A 21,126-nucleotide genomic window follows, 5' to 3' on the forward strand; every position below is an offset into this window, starting at 1 on the left:
TCAAGGCCTGTTTAGATGGTGTTTGTTTGTTTGTGATAAAAGAAAAGGTCAATGTTACATTAGATATATTGGTATGTCAAAATGTCAGTGACTACTCCAGGAAAATGTTTTGCACAAATTCATCATTATTAACCAAAAATGCCACTTTCACTTAACTATTTTGAAGGGTTTATACCTTTAACTACACCATCTCATTTGTGAAAAAGTACATCTCTATATACAGGCTATTTCCAGTCATCAAGAGATAGTTTTTATGGTATTTGCAGCTTCATCATTTTCGATAAAGTTTTCAATAACGCCAATGTAATGTTCATTTTCACAGTTTCTAGCCACAAACACGCCTGTCTATTCGCTAATTTGTTTCGGTATCGTATGTGATTTTGATAGACTCTCTTTATCTTCGATACATGCTGCTAACACTTCCATTTGATTTCTTCTGTACGACTGTCAATCGATATCTGAACTTTCGTCAAGATTTTGTTGTTCTAATAGATCCTCATCAATACAATAATTAAGCATTGTCTGGATATTTTCTCTTCGATTGTTTGGTAGGACCTGGCACTGGTTTTGAAGCATTTTGTGACTTTTAAGCAAGAGTTCCGCCATTAAGGATTTCTGACATTCTTCAGATTTTTCAGTGCTGTAAACTGCATTTTGGCGAGTTTCTAGCTTCCATTTACACTTGTTTCATACTATAACAACATTAATATCTTACTAGTACTAATTTTTAACTTCATTAGATTCGCACCTCTCTGAATGAAATCTAAAACAAACTAATGAAAATACACTGGAGCTACTTTGATCTGTTTCATCAGTGGTGCAGGTTCTCTCGGTTTTCTCAGTGAATACCCTCTAGGGATGCTTTTGATTGCACAGTGATAAATAACGTGTTGATTACAATTTTGTGGTTGTGATTTAGACAACAACTAATTTCTAGAGATAAAAGAATGTCATTTGCCATTTGAGTAGTTTTCTGGTATCAAAATACCTCTTTTTTGATGAAAATTACCTCAAAAATACATTAGTAAAGATTCAAAATAGCGAGTGACAGAATAATTCAAGCATATGAGGTAGTAGGACAGAATCCAAACTGTTGGACAAAATCCAAACTATTCCAAAATGTTTATTAGAATAGGTGCTGGGCAGGATTCAATAATTTCCCTCCTAGGGGCAAAGTAGCTCAACTTTGCCGTATTAATTTTTTGTTGGAAAAATATACAATGAGGGATGAGTGGGTTGTGCTATAGCAATATATTTTGTGGTACAATGCTGCAACAACTATTCCTACTGGAAATTTATGTCAGTTATTCCCATATTTTAAATGATATTCGTGATTAAGAAAGTGAGAGTGAAGACATATGCCCAAACAAAGTACAGAAAATGATGAACTGGGCTGAACAAGAAATAAGTAAGGGTTGGAGAAAACAAAACCTGAACACACATTCCATAATCGAACGCTTTTACCGCCAGAATAACACTATTCGTGTATTCATAACATCGTGGTGCTGCCATAATACATGAACAAATATTTCCCATTAAAGTGTGGTTGGCATTTTCTTGCGTGTTATTCGATTTTGTTGCTGTAATACCGATATCACTGGGCAATACCAACGGGTGGACGACAACGAATTTCAACCTGTAGGTGTTGGTATACACTTGTGTTTTGTAAACAGGGCGGAGGAAACAGTATTTAAACTAACAAACAGCGATTTTAATTAGTAATTGAAGCACGTAGAAAATCTTTAACGATTTAAGTTATCTGGCGAAGCGAGTAAATATCATAGGATATACTACAATCCGTACTTTTAGGTCGACGACATTAAGGAAAATAATGCTGAATTTATATGGGGCGTGTTTGTATATTTTACTCCACTGTTCAGCAGTTTGGAAATGCCACTGTATTGAATTCGGTTGATGGTATGTTCAAATTACGCAACTAATAACAATACCATTTGTTGCACGATATCGTATACATTTGCTCCCCCGTTTGTTATGGTATAGATATATTACTATTACTATTTATCCAATAGATGAAAAGAAACCAAAGTATGAACGTGATCCTGGAAATGAGATCATTGTATTACTATGTACAGTAGAGAAGCAGTATGTGTTATAATTTATAGTCATGTTCTCTTTTACTAGTACTAATTTTTAACTTCATTAGATTCGCACTTCGCTGAATGAAATCTAAAACAAACTAATGAAAATACACTGGAGCTACTTTGATCTGTTTCATCAGTGGTGCAGGTTCTCTCGGTTTTCTCAGTAAATACCCTCTAGGGATGCTTTTGATTGCACAGTGATAAATAACGTGTTGATTACAATTTTGTGATTGTTGTGCTGTTGAAATGATGCTATACTGTTTATAAATGTATTCTTCAATAATTCAGATTTGTTCCATGCAAGCAGGTTCAATGCTGTTTGTACTGACTAGGTCACTTTGAAGGGATGACTAAAGAGTCATTCCATATCAAATCACCCAATAAAAAATAAATTTTACACCCACCTCCTTAGATTTTCATGAAATTTGGCTCAAATGGTTCTAATACCATCCTGACAACACCTGCAATTTTTTTTGCTGTATCTCTTATAGTTTTTTTTATAAAATTTTAAAGTTTTTATGTTTTGTGTTTTCCAAACCTTTGGAAATGGTAAATTTAATTTGTATTCAAAACTTTAAAATTGCTTATCTTAAAAACTCTTTTAGGTAACATCATGAATTTTTGCAGCAAGTTTGTTTATTATACATATTTGAAGATAAAAATGATACTATTAAAATATATTAATATTTTCTATGAAAACAAAAATATGTAATTTTTTCCTTCTTCTTCTTCCTTTTTTTTACGGATGTTTTGTTTTATAAGAATTGCAATATCTAGAGTCTCAGACCTAATAGAATGCTCAAATTTGTTTTGATTTACTCTTAAACATATAAGCTACTTCATAAAACAAAAATAATGATGGCTTTTTAACATGTTTATTAATTATAGTAGATTACATTACAATTATGTAGAAAGATAGTGTACTTACGACGCTTATGTATAACCCAACTGATTGCTTGAAACATTGAATTTTTTGAGTAATTTTGTCTTTTTAATAAACATTAAATCTGATTCAAACTGTTTTTCCACTTCATTCAAGAGCTTTCAGTTCTTTTGATAAAGTCTTTTTTGAAGTAATACATTCTTCCAGTGCCGCTTCATTGAGGTGTGTCTGCTACACAGACTATGTGCTCCAAAGGCACTATGCAAGAATCTTCTCTTTCAGGCCAATAAAATGATGCAGCTGGTCCTGAAGGATGTAGAAATAGAATTTCTGTATCTTCTTCATCATTGAATATTGTTTTTACCAGTCCAAAGTACTAGTTACCATCACAATTTGCAGCCACATAACTATTTATGGATGGTTCAACACGAACCCAACCAGAAGAAGAATGGAAAGAAAAGACTAAGGAGGGTTTTACACTATCTGTAGTTCTTCTAATTTCAAAGTTGTTTGTTGGAAGTGGTTTGAAGTTGTGAAAACTTCTTGTTCCAGGAATGGTTCGGGTTGATGAAAAACATTTATCTAGTTTTAACCGTAGCAAATCAGCTTCTTTTTTGTCAATAAAGTGAAAATGAATGTTTTCAATATTTTTTTCACAAAACTTGTACACATCGAATGCTGTCATTATTTGTTCTTCGTCTGAAAGCTGTAGACTGGCTTTCCTTAAAATTCTTTTCATAGTTCCTCCTAGGCCATCACAAATTGACTTCCCATGACTTGTTGCAAAAAAATAGTGTTGGGCCTTCAAATTAAAGTCTCTCAAGTGCACAGTCATCTTTTTGAAACTGTTTCTATTTTTGTACTGCCCAGCACAACCACCTGTAAAGTAGTGAACTGAGTCAATGTCAGTATGATGTAATGACAGCCACTTTGTAATTTATTTTTGTACAAAGTTACCAAAACTAGTGTCATGTTCTTGGTCATCACTAATAAAACAGTGGTTGGAAACAAAAACATTGTTTTCCTCATTTCTTAGAAAACTCCAATTGGGTGTAGGGTACAACCACCTCTATTCCAGTGGTAACTTTGGATCTCATTTTGTATAACAAAGGAATAGTTTTCACTTAAATCCATCACAATAATTGCTGTTTTGGGTGGTGGGTCTTCTTTCAATCTTTTAAAGGCTGCTGATTGGGATGTTGCTATAAACGAGTGCAGGGTGAGCTTTTCCAATGACCTAACCAATAAAGAAATGTAGTCTTCAACACTGATAGACTGTTTGATCATTTCTGCCCTGTCTGTGTTAACCCACTGACTGATTACAAACTAAATCATAATCTTCACTTAGTTTTTCAGTTAAGTGCTAAGTTAGTGGAGTATTTGCAGGACAGCTGTCGCAATGATGTAGCCTGCAGTTTTGGTTTTCCGTGTTGCACACTAGCAGTTTAATTAGGTCTTTATAAGATTCTTCAATTTTTCACAGCGTCCAGTAATAGTTTAACGTTCTGATGGATACTGCATACACATACAGTGTGTGTGCCTGCAGCACCAGCAAGGATACACCATTTAGGTCTCAAGAAACAAAATTTTGAAAATCCTACTTCTACCTCGGGATTCTCCCATTTGAAAGAATAATAGAGTTCTCTCTAGTTACGCAAAATGAGTCTCTTTTTTGTATGTACACATTTTTTTGAACACTTACTTTGTCTTTTGTTCCAGGTAGCACTCTGGAACTTTCATCCTTTTCATAAAAATCTGTTACAAGTCTTACTGTATTTTCAGAGAGAGTTTAAACTTTTTTTGGACCAGGAGTTTCCAAAATACTCTATTCAGATTTTAGCTTTCTAGCTTGTTGCATCATGTACTCACTTACATTAAATTCTTTCATCACTTTATTTCGACTCCAAGAATCTGGAGCCAAGGTCAGAATTGGATTTTTCTATACCTCCCAACAGATGAAATCTTCTCTTTCAGAAGAGAAATCATTACACCAAAATCCTTTGCTTTCTCAACCACACTTGTATCTTCTTCATCATCAGAACTTGGTGCATCATTTTTTACTGCTTTTGAAACCGCCTTTTTTGCAGTCTTTTCAATACTGCTAACCTTCCTTTTAAAATAAGACCCTTTACTTTGTTCTGACAAGCCATGAAGCTTTATCCGTGTTGAACCTAAATTATCAAGAGCAATGTTTGTTTGTACGAGGGATTCATTTCTGGATTCTAATTCAACCATGACTTCATCATCTGTTTCACTTTCATTGACTTCAACTCTTAATTTTTCCTCACAAAAGTTATGGCATGTTGAGCAAAGCTTTTGTCCAGGTTTTATGCTAATATTTTTTATCAGTAATTGTTTAAAAAGATCCAAGCCTACACTTCTCAGCGATTTTTGATGGGCTTTTTGTGTTTTTTTAGTGGGTCTACACATGATGTTTGATAGTTTTCAAAAACATTTAAAAAGTAGTAGGTGTGGTGTGAACATATATTCTTAAATTCATACAGGTTAATTCCAGATCGTAAGTGGATCAAATCTTTTTCTTTCTCACTCAATTCAGATACCGGTTGTAACTTTTTTGAAGGTGTGTAGGTTGTTTGGAAACAGTCAGATTTTTTAAATAACCTTACGCTACAGGTTTGAATATCTGACATACTGATTTCACTTTTGGTCTGATAACTGTTCTGGTTACTTTTATAGGATATTGGAAACGAATGTCTGTAAACTAAGTAAGAGTACTTACTGAAAATTCAAATAAACTTAATAAAATACTATCCAAGCACTATTTAAAACTGTAATAATTTTTTACTTCAAAACACAGGAGTAAGAAAACAAAATCAAAGCGTACATTGTTACTCCAAGAAGACAAAAACTTATTTTCGGTGTCTAAGTCTCTTGGCACTTTTTGTTTTTAAAATATAATTAATATTATTTTAAAAATTAGATAACTATTAAACAAGTTAAAAAGCCAACATAATTTTTATCTAATGGCCTATACAATTAAGAGTATTTTTTAAAAAAATTGAGCTTTCTATCAGGTCTGAGACTCTTAGATATTGCAGTTTTTGTAAAACTAAACATCAGTTAGTTAAAAAAGTAATTTTTTTTCATTTGGAAGATTTTAATATATCTTTATGGTAATTTTTTAACATTTAGATATAATACACAAACTTATTCCAAAATTTCATACTGATATCTTGAGTATTCTTTAATATACAAATTTTTTTAGTTGTGAGGACACATTTAAGTTATGATTTCCGACTGCTGAAACAACGTCAAATCTAAAAACGTTGAAAGTTTATTAAAAAAAAATATAAGAAATAGAGCAAAAAAATTTTACAAATGCTTTCAGGATGATAAAAGAAGTAATTGTACCAAGTTTCATCAAAATCTGACATGGTTGGTGTCAAGACCTGGGTGACTTGACATGGAATGACCCTAAAGTGATTTCTGTAACACTTGTAAAACTTGTAAAATGGAGGCTTTCACGACCAGGTGACATGGCTGATGATACACTTTCCGGGATGTGAGGTTGTGGTCCAAGAACTTTTCTCCTCCTTACGTTTCGTCGGAAAGACTCAGTGGAGCAGCGCCTCTGAGGAAGTCCAGCGCAGTCCTGGACGAAACGTAAGGAGCAGAAAAGTTCTTGGACCACGACTTCACATCCCGGAAAGTATATCAACAGCCACTTGTAAAACTTGTTATTTCTTCACACAGTGCCAGGGAAAGCCTACGAACAAAATTATCCAAATTGTAGCTACTTATTGTATTAAGTCTGAACTGCATCAGCAATTTTTATTACCCATAGTTTTCTGCAATATCAAATTAACTATTCCTTGATGCCACTGGATGCCTCTTATCAACTGATATATTCCTTTAGTCAAATTGTGTCATAAATATACTTTCTCTCCAGTTTGGTTCAGTACATCTTGTTTAGTTATCTGCTCATCTAATCATCAACATTCTTCTATTGCACCTTGTTTCAAAATCTCTTTTTTCTTTTATGTGCTTCATATTTTCCATGTTTCACTTCCACACATGGCTACATTCCAGGCAAAATACCTTCAAAAATGATGTCACAACACTTAAATTTATATTAGATATTAACATGTTTCTCTTTTCCAGGAAAACTTTTCATGCCATGATGAGTATACCTTCTATACCCTCCCTACTTCTCCCATTGTCAGCTATTTTGTTACCCATATAGTAAACTTCAGCTACTGCTTTCAAGAATCTTATTCCATGACCAGACTCCTTCAGGATTGTCTTTTACTGAGAGAGGTAGCACAGGGATTAGCATACTGGACTTGCATTTGGGAGGACGACAGTTCAAACCCATGTCCGGCCATCCTGATTTAGGTATTCCATAAATTTCGTAAACCATTTAAGGCAAATACTGGGATGATTACTTTGAAAGACCAGGGCTGACTTCCATCTCCATCCTTCTCTAATCTGAGCTTATGCTCCATCTGTGATAACCTTGACATGATGTTCAACACTAATCTCCTCCTCCTACATCGCTCTTGTTTTACTTTTAATGATAATCATCTTATAATCTCTTTTCAAGAAACTATCCTTCCCATTAACTGATCTCCCAGGCTCTCTTCCATGTCTGTGAGAATTACAATGTCATTGGCAAATTTACCTAATTCCTTCCAATGTGGTTAGTACTGAAATATGAGCTGAACATTATTTAATTACTTATTCATTGTATACGTAAGAAAAGGTACTGGAAACAAAAAAGCATAGAAAGAAGATACAAACAAACAGTATTATGAGTTATTTAGTACATCAGTTCTACTTTCGAATAGTTTTCAGATTCTTTAAGAGTATAAAAGAGCTTTCAATTTCAGCAACTTTTAGGTCTTATTTTTCAAAATATTAAGATAGGCAGCATGTGCCTCCTTAGCTAATGCGTTGAAAAGCTTTATTCCTACATATGCGTGATGTGTTTTTGTAAGTCAGGTTGTAGGTATATATCTATCTTTAAGGCTTGACAAATATGATTATGAATGAACTGCCTGAGGTTGTAACTGGTAAGGTTTTCTGTTATGTACAATAGGTAGCTAAATATAAAAAGAGACGGGACTGTCATTATCTTTAATTCTTTGAAATAAGGCCTACATGATCTGTTATTTTTGGTAATCTCTGAGCTGCTCCTGTTGCTATGCTTCTGCCTAATAAATTTTTTTCTGGCTGCTGGAGAATTACCCCATAGAAGAATGCCGTAGCTTGTATGGCAATGGGAGAAGCTGTTATATGTGTTCGTCAGCAGCTTCCCAGAAAGAGAGGTGCATAGTTTTTTCAGTAGAGAGGTAACTCATGAAAGCTTTTGTGATTTATAGTCTGTGACTGCCTACTGTCCATGCCCGTCAGTCTGATTTCTGTACCAATTATAGATAACCATTTGTTCCCTGTATTTTATCCCTGAGGCCCCAGACTGGCATAGGGTTTATTCGAGTCCTGACTGTTGAAATCTTTCTCTAAATTTACTAATGATTTAAATGTAGATAAGATTTCTTCACCATATTTTCTGTGGTATGTCATAGTTTTAGAGTTGACTTGTGTATTGTTTCATTTCTCCAGAACCCAAATTGTTCTTTCTTGAGGTTGGATTCTACTAGTCTCCATTCTTCAGAAGGTCTGAGTACTTTGTGTCAGTCTTTTGCAACTATGACTTATTAAACTTACTGTTCAGTAATATTCACACCTATCAGTGACTACTTCTTATTGAATTGAAATTATTACATCCCTCTTGAAGTCTGAAGGTCTTTTGTCAGACTTATATATCTTACACACTAGGCAGAATAGTTTTGTCATGGTATGTTCTCCTAAGGATATGAATAATTCTGAGGATAATACCATTCTACGTGGGTATCTTGTATAGAGTCAGATCCTTCAGTGCTCAGTCATTTGTTTCTCATAGGATCCGAACACCCATCACATTGTCATCTACTTCTGGCTAAAGTGCACTTATAGTGTCGGTAGCCTATGCTTTGCATGGTGAGGTTGGCAATTCATTGACATTTGTCATAGCCAGTGTGGATACAGTATACAGTAGCCAATGAGAATTGTTGAATCTAATGGTTTCCTTTGGTAGAAGATATAAATTGATTACGTATGTTTTTGAAGTGTAGAGTGTTAGTGTGAATTTTAAGGTCCCTTACTGATTTTCATATTTCTTTGGTGACTGACAAAAACTAGTTGTGCTGACAGATTGACCTGTAGCATAGTCCGAGACCTAGGTTAGTTTGAAATGTGACTCTTTGGTTATGAGTTGGCAAAGCCAATGAATGTGAATGGAAAGAAACTAGCTGTGTGCATAGACTTACCTACAGTGTAGCCAGAAGGATAGATTGGTTATAATGTGTTTGCTTTGAGTTGGTGAAGCTAATGAATCTCAGCACAAGAATGCAGTTGCCATAATGTATTGATGTATAACATAGCCCAAGATGTACATTTTGTCATTGTAATAGCCTCTTTGTGTTTCTTGTTTCCAATTTTGATGAAAATTTTGACAGTGTTCTTAAATTCTAACTGAATAGAACAAAATATCAGCTAACTTTATTTATGAAAATAAGAAATTATGAATGAAAATGTTATTGACTAGCTACGTCTACCTCATGATTCATCACGTCAACTTCCCATGATTTGTTGCGCAAACCATTGTTGCCAGCAGTGTGCAACAGAAAAGCCATTGAAATTGTAAGCATACTTTTACAGCTGCTTCCACTCCATCTGGGACTAATTGTTGTCCTCATCATTTCATCATCATTGGGGATCATGGCGAGACTGGGCAGTGAAAATATTTTGACTTTGTACAGGAGCTGATAACCATGCAGTTGAGCGCCCCACAAACCAAAACGTGATGTTCATCAGAACACTGACAATATTTGTGTGTAATTTGCAAACATTCATAAAAGTCAAAATTTATGAACTACAATTAATCTAATAGCCCATTACATATCAAAAAAGCAACTCCTCGTCGTCAGTCTTTAAGATAAGTGGATACTCTGAGTACCATATTGGAGAAATGTTCATAGATCTCAAGAGTAAAGTAGAAGAGTAACAAGTGTTAATTCCATAGTAGGAAGTGTTAGGCATGATTAAAGTGTAATGCAAATAATCTATTAAAAAATTGCAGTGAGCACCCACATAGACTCAGGATTGCTGAGGCTTGCACATACGGTGGGGACAATATACACTCCTGGAAATGGAAAAAAGAACACATTGACACCGGTGTGTCATACCCACCATACTTGCTCCGGACACTGCGACAGGGCTGTAGAAGCAATGATCACACGCACGGCACAGCGGACACACCAGGAACCGCGGTGTTGGCCGTCGAATGGCACTAGCTGCGCAGCATTTGTGCACCGCCGCCGTCAGTGTCAGCCAGTTTGCCGTGGCATATGGAGCTCCATCGAAGTCTTTAACACTGGTAGCATGCCGCGACAGCGTGGACGTGAACCGTATGTGCAGTTGACGGACTTTGAGCGAGGGCGTATAGTGGGCATGCGGGAGGCCGGGTGGATGTACCGCCGAATTGCTCAACACGTGGGGCGTGAGGTCTCCACAGTACATCGATGTTGTCGCCAGTGGTCGGCGGAAGGTGCACGTGCCCGTCGACCTGGGACCGGACCGCAGCGACGCACGGATGCACGCCAAGACCGTAGGATCCTACGCAGTGCCATAGGGGACCACACTGTCACTTCCCAGCAAATTAGGGACACTGTTGCTCCTGGGGTATCAGCGAGGACCATTCGCAACCGTTTCCATGAAGCTGGGCTACGGTCCCGCACACCGTTAGGCCGTCTTCCGCTCACGCCCCAACATCGTGCAGCCCGCCTCCAGTGGTGTCGCGACAGGCGTGAATGGAGGGATGAATGGAGACGTGTCGTCTTCAGCGATGAGAGTTGCTTCTGCCTTGGTGCCAATGATGGTCGTATGCGTGTTTGGCGCCGTGCAGGTGAGCGCCACAATCAGGACTGCATACGACCGAGGCACACAGGACCAACACCCGGCATCATGGTGTGGGGAGCGATCTCCTACACTGGCCGTACACCTCTGGTGATCGTCGAGGGGACGCTGAATAGTTCATGGTACATCCAAACCGTCATCGAACCCATCGTTCTACCATTCCTAGACCGGCAAGGGAACTTGCTGTTCCAACAGGACAATGCACGTCCGCATGTATCCCGTGCCACCCAACGTGCTCTAGAACGTGTAAGTCAACTACCCTGGCCAGCAAGATCTCCGGATCTGTCCCCCACTGAGCATGTTTGGGACTGGATGAAGCGTCGTCTCACGCGGTCTGCACGTCCAGCATGAACGCTGGTCCAACTGAGGCGCCAGGTGGAAATGGCATGGCAAGCCGTTCCACAGGACTACATCCAGCATCTCTACGATCGTCTCCATGGGAGAATAGCAGCCTGCATTGCTGCGAAAGGTGGATATACACTGTACTAGTGCCGACATTGTGCTTGCTCTGTGGCCTGTGTCTATGTGCCTGTGGTTCTGTCAGTGTGATCATGTGATGTATCTGACCCCAGGAATGTGTCAATAAAGTTTCCCCTTCCTGGGACAATGAATTCACGGTGTTCTTATTTCAATTTCCAGGAGTGTAGTATAGAGTAATAATAATAGGTCTAGATGTAGGGGTAGTTGTAGTTAGTCAGCAAACCTTGATATCTTTTGAGGCAGCTAGTAACTGTTGTAGAAATTTAAGCTGAACATTAGTCACTTAGGACTTTATTTACATTTCTATTATTTTATGTGATACTTTGTTACGTTACCATTTATGGAATATAGTGACAATATTATGAAAAGTATAGAATGCTATTCACCATGTAGCAGAGATGTTGTTGTAGATAGGCACAACAAAAAGACTGTCAAACAAGTTAGCTTTTAACAAGAGGCCTTCTCCGAAATTAGACAAAAAACACACACACACACACACACACACACACACACACACACACACACACACACACACACACACACACAAAAACGCAATTCACGCACACATGGCCACTGCTGCAGGCTGCCGTGGCATTGGTCATGTGTGTGTCAGTTGCCTTTTGGCTGAAAACTAACTTGTTTGACATTGACAGTCTTTTTGTTGTGCCTACCTGCAACTTGTCCTCTCTGCTATACGGTGTGTAGCAATCTATTCTTTTCATGATATTGTAATTATTCTACCTTGGATTTCCCATTGTTGTATATGTAATATAAAGCATTGACTTTTACCACACACGAATATATTGAATATGTATGATCGCAGGGCCAAAGTTTATATTAATGGACTTAATTGTGTCTATATTATTGTTTGAAATGAAGTTTGTGGTGACAGACTGATTTGCGATGTAGTGAAAGATCTAGGCTAACAGTTTGGTAGGTTACAGTTTGGTTGTGAGCTGGTGAAGTTAGCAAATGTGGTGTCATGGAAGAGTTTGTAGTTCTTGTGTGGGTCATATGTTATACACATTGTTTTGTCCACCATTTTGTTGCTGTCATGGTTCAAAGGAGACTGGTGGTATTGGAAGCTTTAATTAACCAATTTTTCTGTACTCAGCATCTATCTTTTCCATGCTGACACCCTTCTGCAGCTTTGCATTTGTGTGCTAGTCATTCCTGCTTTGCTGTTTCTTGCAATCTTCATTTTTTTGACATTTGTATTCCCTTTCATGTGATTCACTTGCAAAATTTTATGTATTTTCTGTTTGTCAATGTAATTCAATGTCTCATGTGTCTTACTTTTATCATTTTGCGTGATCCTTTATTGTCTTGACTATTCCTTCTGAAAATTCTGATAAATAAATTATAATCAGAGTCCACATCTGCTTCTGGGTGTGTTTCACAGATTACATAATCGGTCTGAAACCTTTTTGTGTCTTCAGGTCTCTTCCACATACCCCATCAGCCCAAACCTGTTTTGAGACTGGATCAATAAAAAATAGAGAAAAGTTAAGATGGTGGTTTTAATGCTTCAGCTGTTTTACATAGCCTCCACCTCACCCCTGCCCATTTGAGTGAAGTGCACAGAACATTCATGCAACACTGTGAAAATGCCAGAAAAGTCCTCCTTTGGGATGACGTTCAAGTTGTTCGTCACATTGGTTTGAAAGTTAGTTAAGTCGTCAAAGGATTGACCCTTGATGTGAATTTCTATTGTTTGTCGTTCTGTGGTAGGGTTATATTGATAACAAGAAGTCTCATCTATCATGATTTCTTGCAGAAAAGCATTGCCATGTCAATCAAGTCGTGGCAAGTATCCATGTGTACTCGTTTTTGTTCGGTAATCAAGTTGTCCAGCAAAAACTTTGCACAAACTCTTCTGTATTTGAAAACATTCTGGAGAATATGTTGAATACTTGATTGAAAGATGTTGCTGCATTGTGATTTGTGACACAATAACACTGACACACAATGGCTGCACATGTGGTACGTGACATTGCCTGCTCACAACTGACTGACTGAATGCTCATGTATTTTCTATGGTTGTTAATTCTAGCTCATACCATAGTTGCTGTGCTGACATAAAATATACCAAAAACAAAATCAAACTTGGAACTTTTTGGATGGGCAGTAAATCATCATTCATGATTCTTGGAGAAAGTGTTTATACTTATTGAACTGTGCTCTGTGCAAAATCTTACTTGGTGGCCTTCTCTTTCAACCTTTTCTGCAGTGCATGTTCTCCTGTTGTTCCTTCTCTTCCTTTCCCTACTATCTAATCCAGACCCCCATCAAAATTCCTTTTTTTTATTTCCCTTAAGGAACAAAATAATTTCATTTAAAACACCACTCATCTTTTTGGCATGTTTTTGTTGTTCCTTAAAATGTGAAATTTCAGGGCTTTGTTTCTTGTGATGATGACACTGACTCCCACACCCAAGATAAATGTGACATGTATGAAATGCTTGTGAAGGAACTCATGAGGTAGAAGGTGATAGTGACAGCAAAGAAGAAGAAAAGTGGGAAGATGACTGTGTGCCAAGTTTTGAAGCTGCTGAGAAAGGAATTGAGACTGTCAGGATCTACTTTGCCTCTTTGAGCATAAATGAATTAATTCTAACAAACGTGTACCAGCTGGGATGACGGTGTCTGCCTAAACATACTTGAATAGCAATTCTGGATCACTCATTCCACAATCATAGACAAAGTCCCCATTTCAGGAAAACCCCTGCTTAAGGAAAGAAGTATTTGGGACCCCAGAGATTCACTGAAAAGGAGCTATACTGTAACTGTTTTTTTTAAAACATTAATCTAAAACAAAATATGATAAATGTAACCAAACCACGTACATACTGTCTGTGGAAATATTCATTCATGGAATAATAGAAATTGTCATGCAGAAATAATTTCCATTTCTTTATAAAAGGAAATTTCTGTGAGACCTTCATTAATATACAAGGAGAGTGGTTCAATAAACTGCACAATACAGTTCATGATCACTTTTTCTAAATATTGAAATTGTCTCCCATTGTAATGCAGAAGTTTGTAATTTGGTTCAAATGTGGCTATGACAGTCCTTTGTATTGACGCAACTCGTGCGAAAGAAATCCCAGAGCTCAGAAGTTCAAATGAGCTGTAAGGTGGGTTAACGATGACAAATTAGCACCAAACTGTACCACCGTTCTGACAAATGCCACCAAGGATGTGTCACACAATGGGAAGGTCATCGCACGTCTCTTACCCACATTTCACCCCTTCTTTTGACGACACAGTGATGGGTGGCAAAACCATGATGGCCACTGTTGAAATTGTGCAGTTTTGTTGTGGGTAACCAAGGAGAACAATTCAATGCACTGCTGCTCAGAACTGAGGTGAAAAAAGGCCTCAGGCCATGGCCTAAAGGGATCAGTGAGACTGCTCCTTTCTTCTGGGCATTGATTCCACCCATTTTGTGGTCAGAAACGACAGTTTGTGGCACAATGAGTGACAGGGTGACGTTCTTGACAACCTGTGATGCTGCTGGCACTCCCTGCATGATTCATTCTGTCTCTAAGGACATTGTGGGCCAGCAACCCCATTGAAAATTATGGCACTCTTTTGGAGTGTAATGTAAACACAATATTGTTGCTCTAGTATACAGGGTGGAACCACTAGGGGCAGTTTAAAACCATTCAATGAAATCTGAATGTGATCTGAAGCAGCGAAGGATGCTTATGCTTTTCCCGGCCTCCTGTTCTGCATCCTCCATGCCATGATCATGTGTGTGTGTTTGTGTGTGAGGAGGGGCACCAACACACATTGAATAAATCAGTAAAGGACCCCTCTAAGATCCTCCCAATCAGCAACAACCTACGTGTCCTCTGCACACTTTTGTTGAGCATTTTAAAAATGTACAGAGACACAGAGACAAACCTGTGACAGAATCCTAGGCACCTGCAGGTAGACAACCCCTTTACACCCCTCTGATTCTACTTGCCCACTAGCAAAGGCTAGAGTAGCAACATAGCCTGCTTGCAGGCACCTAAAACTCTGACATGGGTTTGTCTCTGTATAGATACATTTTTAATGTACTTAAGAGAGTGCGCAGATGCCTATGAGGGTGATATCAAACTGGGCAGTCTTAGAGGGATTGTTTGCTGTCTCATCCATGCATGTGACCGAGCGAGGTGGCGCAGTGGTTAACACACTGGACTCGCATTCGGGAGGACGGCGGTTCAATCCCGCATCCGGCCATCCTGATTTAGGTTTTCCGTGATTTCCCTAAATCGCTTCAGGCAAATGTCGGGATGGTTCCTTTGAAAGGGCACGGCCGACTTCCTTCCTCATCCTTCCCTAACCCGATGAGACCGATGACCTCACAGTCACCAACCAACCATCCATGCATGCCTCAATGTCACCCCTTCCCCCCTCATGATCACACCCACAGGATGGCACAAAACGAAAGGCTTGAAAAGCATAAGCACCCTTTGCTGCTTCAGATCATATTCACATTTCATAGAATTATTTTGAACTGCCCCTAGTGGTGCTACCCCACATCAGAGCAAAAATTGTGGTCTCACTACATTCCAAAAGCGTAAAGTCCTGTTCAGTTGGGTTTCTGGCCCATGATGACCTTAGAGAAGGGTTGAATCATGCAGGAAGTCACAGGTTTTCAAGGAAGTCATACTACTGCAAACTGTCGTTTTGGACCACAAAATAGGTGGCAATCAATACCCAAAGCGAAGGGACAGTCTCACTGCTGCAATTATGCTACCTCCTGTGGTCTTTTCTTATCAGTTCTGAGCAGTGGTGTGTCTGAATTGTTCTCCATGGTTACACATACGAAAACCACATGATTTTAATAGTGGGCATCATGGTTCTGATGCCCACTACAGCGACATCAAATGAAGGGTTGAAATAGGAGTAAGGGGGAAGTGATGAGCTTCTCATCATGTGACACATCCTTGATGGCATTTGTCAGAATTGTGGTAAATTTGGTCCCAACGTAAAATAATGAACCAGTTTTACAATTCACCTTGCTGTTTGAAGCATTGTCGAACCCAAGGGTGACATCGCAGGATGCCACACGATTCCATCAATACAGTGGATGGTTTTAGCCACCTTTGAACCAAATTACAAACTACTGCTTCACAATGGGAGACAGTTTCAGGGTTTTGAAAAAGTGACCCTTTAACTGTTTTGTGGAGTGTTTTTTTTACCCTCTCATACTTTGCTCCTCTCTGTGCTAGAGTATGTTTGCATTGTGGATAGTCAAGCCTGGTTTTGTTTCTGTTGTTATGAGTGTTGTAGCATTATTTTTCAAGTTGTGCCTAATTCTTTGCAACAGCTTTTGAATGAGTAATTGTATAGTGAGGCTGTTATTAGTATGCCTAATTTTTTGAAAAGTTGCGTACATGATTTTTGAGAATGTGCCCCAGAGGTTAACCTTACAGCACATTTCTGTGCAATGAACACATTGTTTCTTGGTGTGGAAATGCTGTAGAAAAGTATTTCATATGATATCAGTGGATGAAAATATGCAAAGTTAACTAATTTTCTGCTGCTTTCATCACTTTAATCAAGAACTGCATGTAGAGCAAATGTTGCTGAACTCAAGTACTTGAAAAAATCTGCAATATGTGATTACCAACTAAATTCTGATCAGTATGCACACCACGAATTTTGAAGAATTGATTTTACATACTTCATTTGCAATGTACTTTGTTGTCCTTGCTGATGATACATCTTGCCTGTTACAAAACTGAACAATCTTTGTTTTTTTTCCTAAGTTAAGTGATAGACTTTTACAAAGAATCAACCAATAATACTTTTGAATATGTTATTTATGGCTCCTTTTGATACTGTAGCTATGTAAACATCAGCAACAAAGAGCTCTATTTCTACTTTATCAGTGTAGGATAGTTATTTACATATAGCAAGAACAGTAATGGTCTCGGAATTGAGACCGACGACCTCACTGTTTGGTCTCTTCCTCCAAACAATCCAATCCAATCTCAGAATTGAACCCTTTATAACACTAGTAATAATTTATACCCAGTCAGAAGAAAATTCATCATGATCTTCTAACATGACCCTTTGATTCCTCTCGTTTAAATACGAATTGAACCTCTTAATCTTGGTATCTTGCAAGCTATAAACTATAATTACCTGAAAGAAAAAAGTTGTAATTTGCACTATAAATTCCTTAGCTAAACAAAAATCCATGTAATTCAAATCTTGTCATGCAGGTATTTTAATGCACAGCCAGTGAAATGGTAGGTGACATGTTCACTGGAATAACCTTTCTGGAATCCAGACCTTATATTTGAAGGTATGCTCAGCCATTCTGAAATACATTATCTTTACCAAAACTTTTGAGAACATAGCTATTAGTGAAAGGGTTGGATAGTTATTAATATCTATCCTACTACCATATCTTTTTTAAAGAGGTTATTAATAATGATATATTTTAATTTGGGAAGAGTCTTGGCTGAAACAGTGAATTAAATGTATGGCTAAGTACAGTAACTACTTGGGAAGAACATGCTTTCAATATTTTGCTTGCAGTTTATCAATACCACGAGAATTTTTACTTTTAAGAGAGTTAATTATTCACATAATTTTCCTGGAAGAGTTAGGGTTCTCTTGAATTGACCAAATACTTAAGATACTGATTGTCACAAATACTGCAATGCTTTTCCTTTTTGAGTGGACTTTGAGTCTCTCAGTTACAGTTAGAGAGTGACAGTTAAAGAAATTTACTCTGAGTTTGATATTATTGGCCCTTTTTTGCCCCAGTATTCAGTGACATAGTGAATGCTTTCTAGTAGTTTGTGGTTGTGATCTTAAGAAATTTGGTTTTGCAAATCAATGTGTGAAAGACAGCAGGGATTTTTTTCCATTCTTCGTAGCTTGTAGTTTTTATAGTGTAGTTTAGCACCACCTACAGCACCACAGTCACATAGTTTTAATGTAGTGACATAACCAACCAGACTCGTATTTCCTTGTCAGGTTCAAGTCTTTTTTCGCTAACTGCCAGAAGAATAGGTCTTTCGCTTGTATGCCAGCGTACAGCAAATTTGTGGTGGCATGCTCATTGCCCTCTAATAGCTTCTGTTTGTATTTTTAATGAGTTGGGCCATGAAAATCTTTTGCCTACAAGATAGAGGGGTTCATTTTCATCTTTTTTTGTACATACTGTCTTCATTCGAATTTCAGCAGTAAGATGAATAGGGAGTGTGCATGCCATGTCCAGACACAGTAGGTTATGGCTGCTGTTTGCTAACAGATGAAGGCACTGTTGGCTGTGGTCAGTCATCTCCAGGCTGCTTTCTTGGGTTGTAGCAGCAGCTGAGAAATTGGTGCATTAAATAGAACTCCTCGTGTGTCACTTGTAGCAGCCACAGACTCTGCTGCTTAGGCATCTTTCAACAACCTTTTGTGTGGTAGCTGTACCGATGTATTGTACATTTAGCAGCACTCACACAGAGTGAATGGCAGATTGCAACATGTTTGCAGGTGCACTTGCTATGTCTGCCAGGAGGCCTCATCCCAGATTTGGGGGAGGATGTGCCTACCGCTGTCGAGTATGCAGGGTGTAGTCATATAAAAGTTGTGGGTTATGTTGGCACCACTGATGTCTGTTACTAGGGTTCTGAGGCCATCCCTCCAGTTCTACAGGTGACTGGCAGAAATTGTGAAGAGCGCTGGCCTCGCTAGCAGGGTGCAAGAGAGCTTACAGTTTGCAGTATTGTACCTGGAAATGACAGGGGGCCTTTGGTTTGGAGTTGAGTGGAGGGTTTCAGCCAGAGTCTCCATTAGTTGTTTAACAGTCTTGGCTGCTGATTTCTGGACCTGTGTTCTGGGGTGAAGAATTGTAGGACTCCTTCTTATAGGTCAGGGGTGTACTACACGAAGGAAGCGACTACTTGGATAGTGCAGTACTTGTGGTGTGCTCGTGTGGTTTTTTTAGGCTAAGATAAATTTGGAGAACATCTGATGAATGCTCATCTGTCGGTAAGCAGAGTGACATTAGATTTTGTACAAAATAAAGGTGCTTCAAATGCCAAAATTTTAACACCAAATTGCTGAATCCCTCATATCCAAGCTCCTAAATTTACTGTGCTTGTGGGAAGCTGTTGTGTTTGCTTGTATGCAGAATAGAAAGCTGGATCAAACTCAAAGTAAAAATCTTTGACTATATTTAATGAGGCATAGAATGTATATCAAAAATATGTCAGAAGTCAGAGGAGGGGGAGTGTTCATTGCAGTCGACAAAATGGTGTGTCTATTGAAGTTGAAACTAAGACTGGCTGTGAAGGGTGCAGGTAAGCAGCCTAGGTGAATTCAGTGTAATCGTTGGATTTTTCTTACTGTCCACCCACTTGGGTCGTTATAGTTTTAGAATTGTTTAAAGAAAGCCTATGCTCAGTAGTGTTGAGTACACCAATTGTGCAGTATTAGTTGAGGGCAACTTTAACCTGCTAAGTATAGACTGGGGTGTCTTTGGTTTCTTGAAGGTGGTATGGACAGCAGTCTTGTGCACTGCTTCTAAATACATTTTCCATAAACTGTGTTGTGAGCAGCTAGTTCGACAACCCACACTTGATGGATATGTTTTAGACTTTGTAGCTACAAACAGACCTGATCTTATCAGCAGTGTCAGGATAGAGACAGGGATTAGTGATCATGATGTCATCACAGTGATGATGGTTACTGAAGTTCTTAAATCCCTCAAGAAGGTTAGGAGAGTTTGTATTTTGGAAATAACAGATAAGCCATTGTCAGCATCAGACTTAGACAATGAATGGCCATCATTTACTCCAAATATCATGAAGATACAAGAATCATGGACAAAGTTCAAACTTATTGTTATATCACGTCCTGAAAAACAGTGTGCTAAGTAAGTGAATTAAATATGGAAAAGGCTCATCATCGTGTAATAACAAAATTCGGAAAAAATGCTTAGGAAGCAGAAATTATTGCAATCTCAGTTCAAAGCAGTATGCAGAAATATTGACAGGAAAAAGTTAGTAGAAATTCATGCATCTGTAAAAAGATTGATGCTTGAAGCACACAGTACCTTTCACTGCCATATGTTAGTGAGTGTACTTGGTGAAAACACAAGAAAATTCTATTACTACACAAAATCATTGAGCCCGTTGGTGACTCCTATCCACTCACTCATCGATCAGTCCAGTGTGGCAGTAGAATATAACAAGAGGAAAGCTGAAGTTTTAAATTTCGCATTTAAAGAGTCATTCATGCAGTAGGATCATACAGACATACCATCATCTGACCACTGCAAAGACAGTATGGAGGACTTAGGAATAGGCACCTCCGGAGTTGAGAAGCAATAGAAAAACTAGAAAACCAATAAGTCACCAAGTCAAGATGGAATCCCAATTCGATTATACAAACAGTACTCTTTGGCATTGGCCTCTTACTAAGCTTGCATTTGTCATGGATTTCTTGTGCTGTACAAAGTCTCAAACAGCTAGAAAAATGCAGAGATCATTCCTGTGTAGAAGAAGGGAAAAGATTGGACCCATGAAATTACAAACCAATATCATTAACATTGGTTTGCTGCAAAAATTTGTAAGAATCTCGTAAGTTATAAATAAAACTTCTTTACACAAATCAGTATGGATTTAGAAAGCACTGCTTGTATAAAACTTGCGTTGTCCTCTTTTCTTGCATGGTATCTTG

The 21,126-nt window shown here is 38.0% G+C and overlaps 1 protein-coding gene across 1 annotated transcript in view; it reads left to right on the forward strand.

Moving 5' to 3' along the window:
- The first annotated feature begins 840 nt into the window (after positions 1–840).
- The window catches only part of LOC126267184 (zinc finger protein 37-like), a 48,458-nt gene continuing 28,172 nt past the window's right edge, over positions 841–21,126 (forward strand). Inside the window, exon 1 of the mRNA XM_049972152.1 lies at positions 841–1,917. The gene's annotated coding sequence lies outside the window, so the exon portion shown is untranslated. The remainder of the gene's footprint in view (positions 1,918–21,126) is intronic.

The sequence above is a fragment of the Schistocerca gregaria genome, chromosome 1, assembly GCF_023897955.1.
Source record: "Schistocerca gregaria isolate iqSchGreg1 chromosome 1, iqSchGreg1.2, whole genome shotgun sequence".
NCBI lineage: Eukaryota > Metazoa > Arthropoda > Insecta > Orthoptera > Acrididae > Schistocerca > Schistocerca gregaria.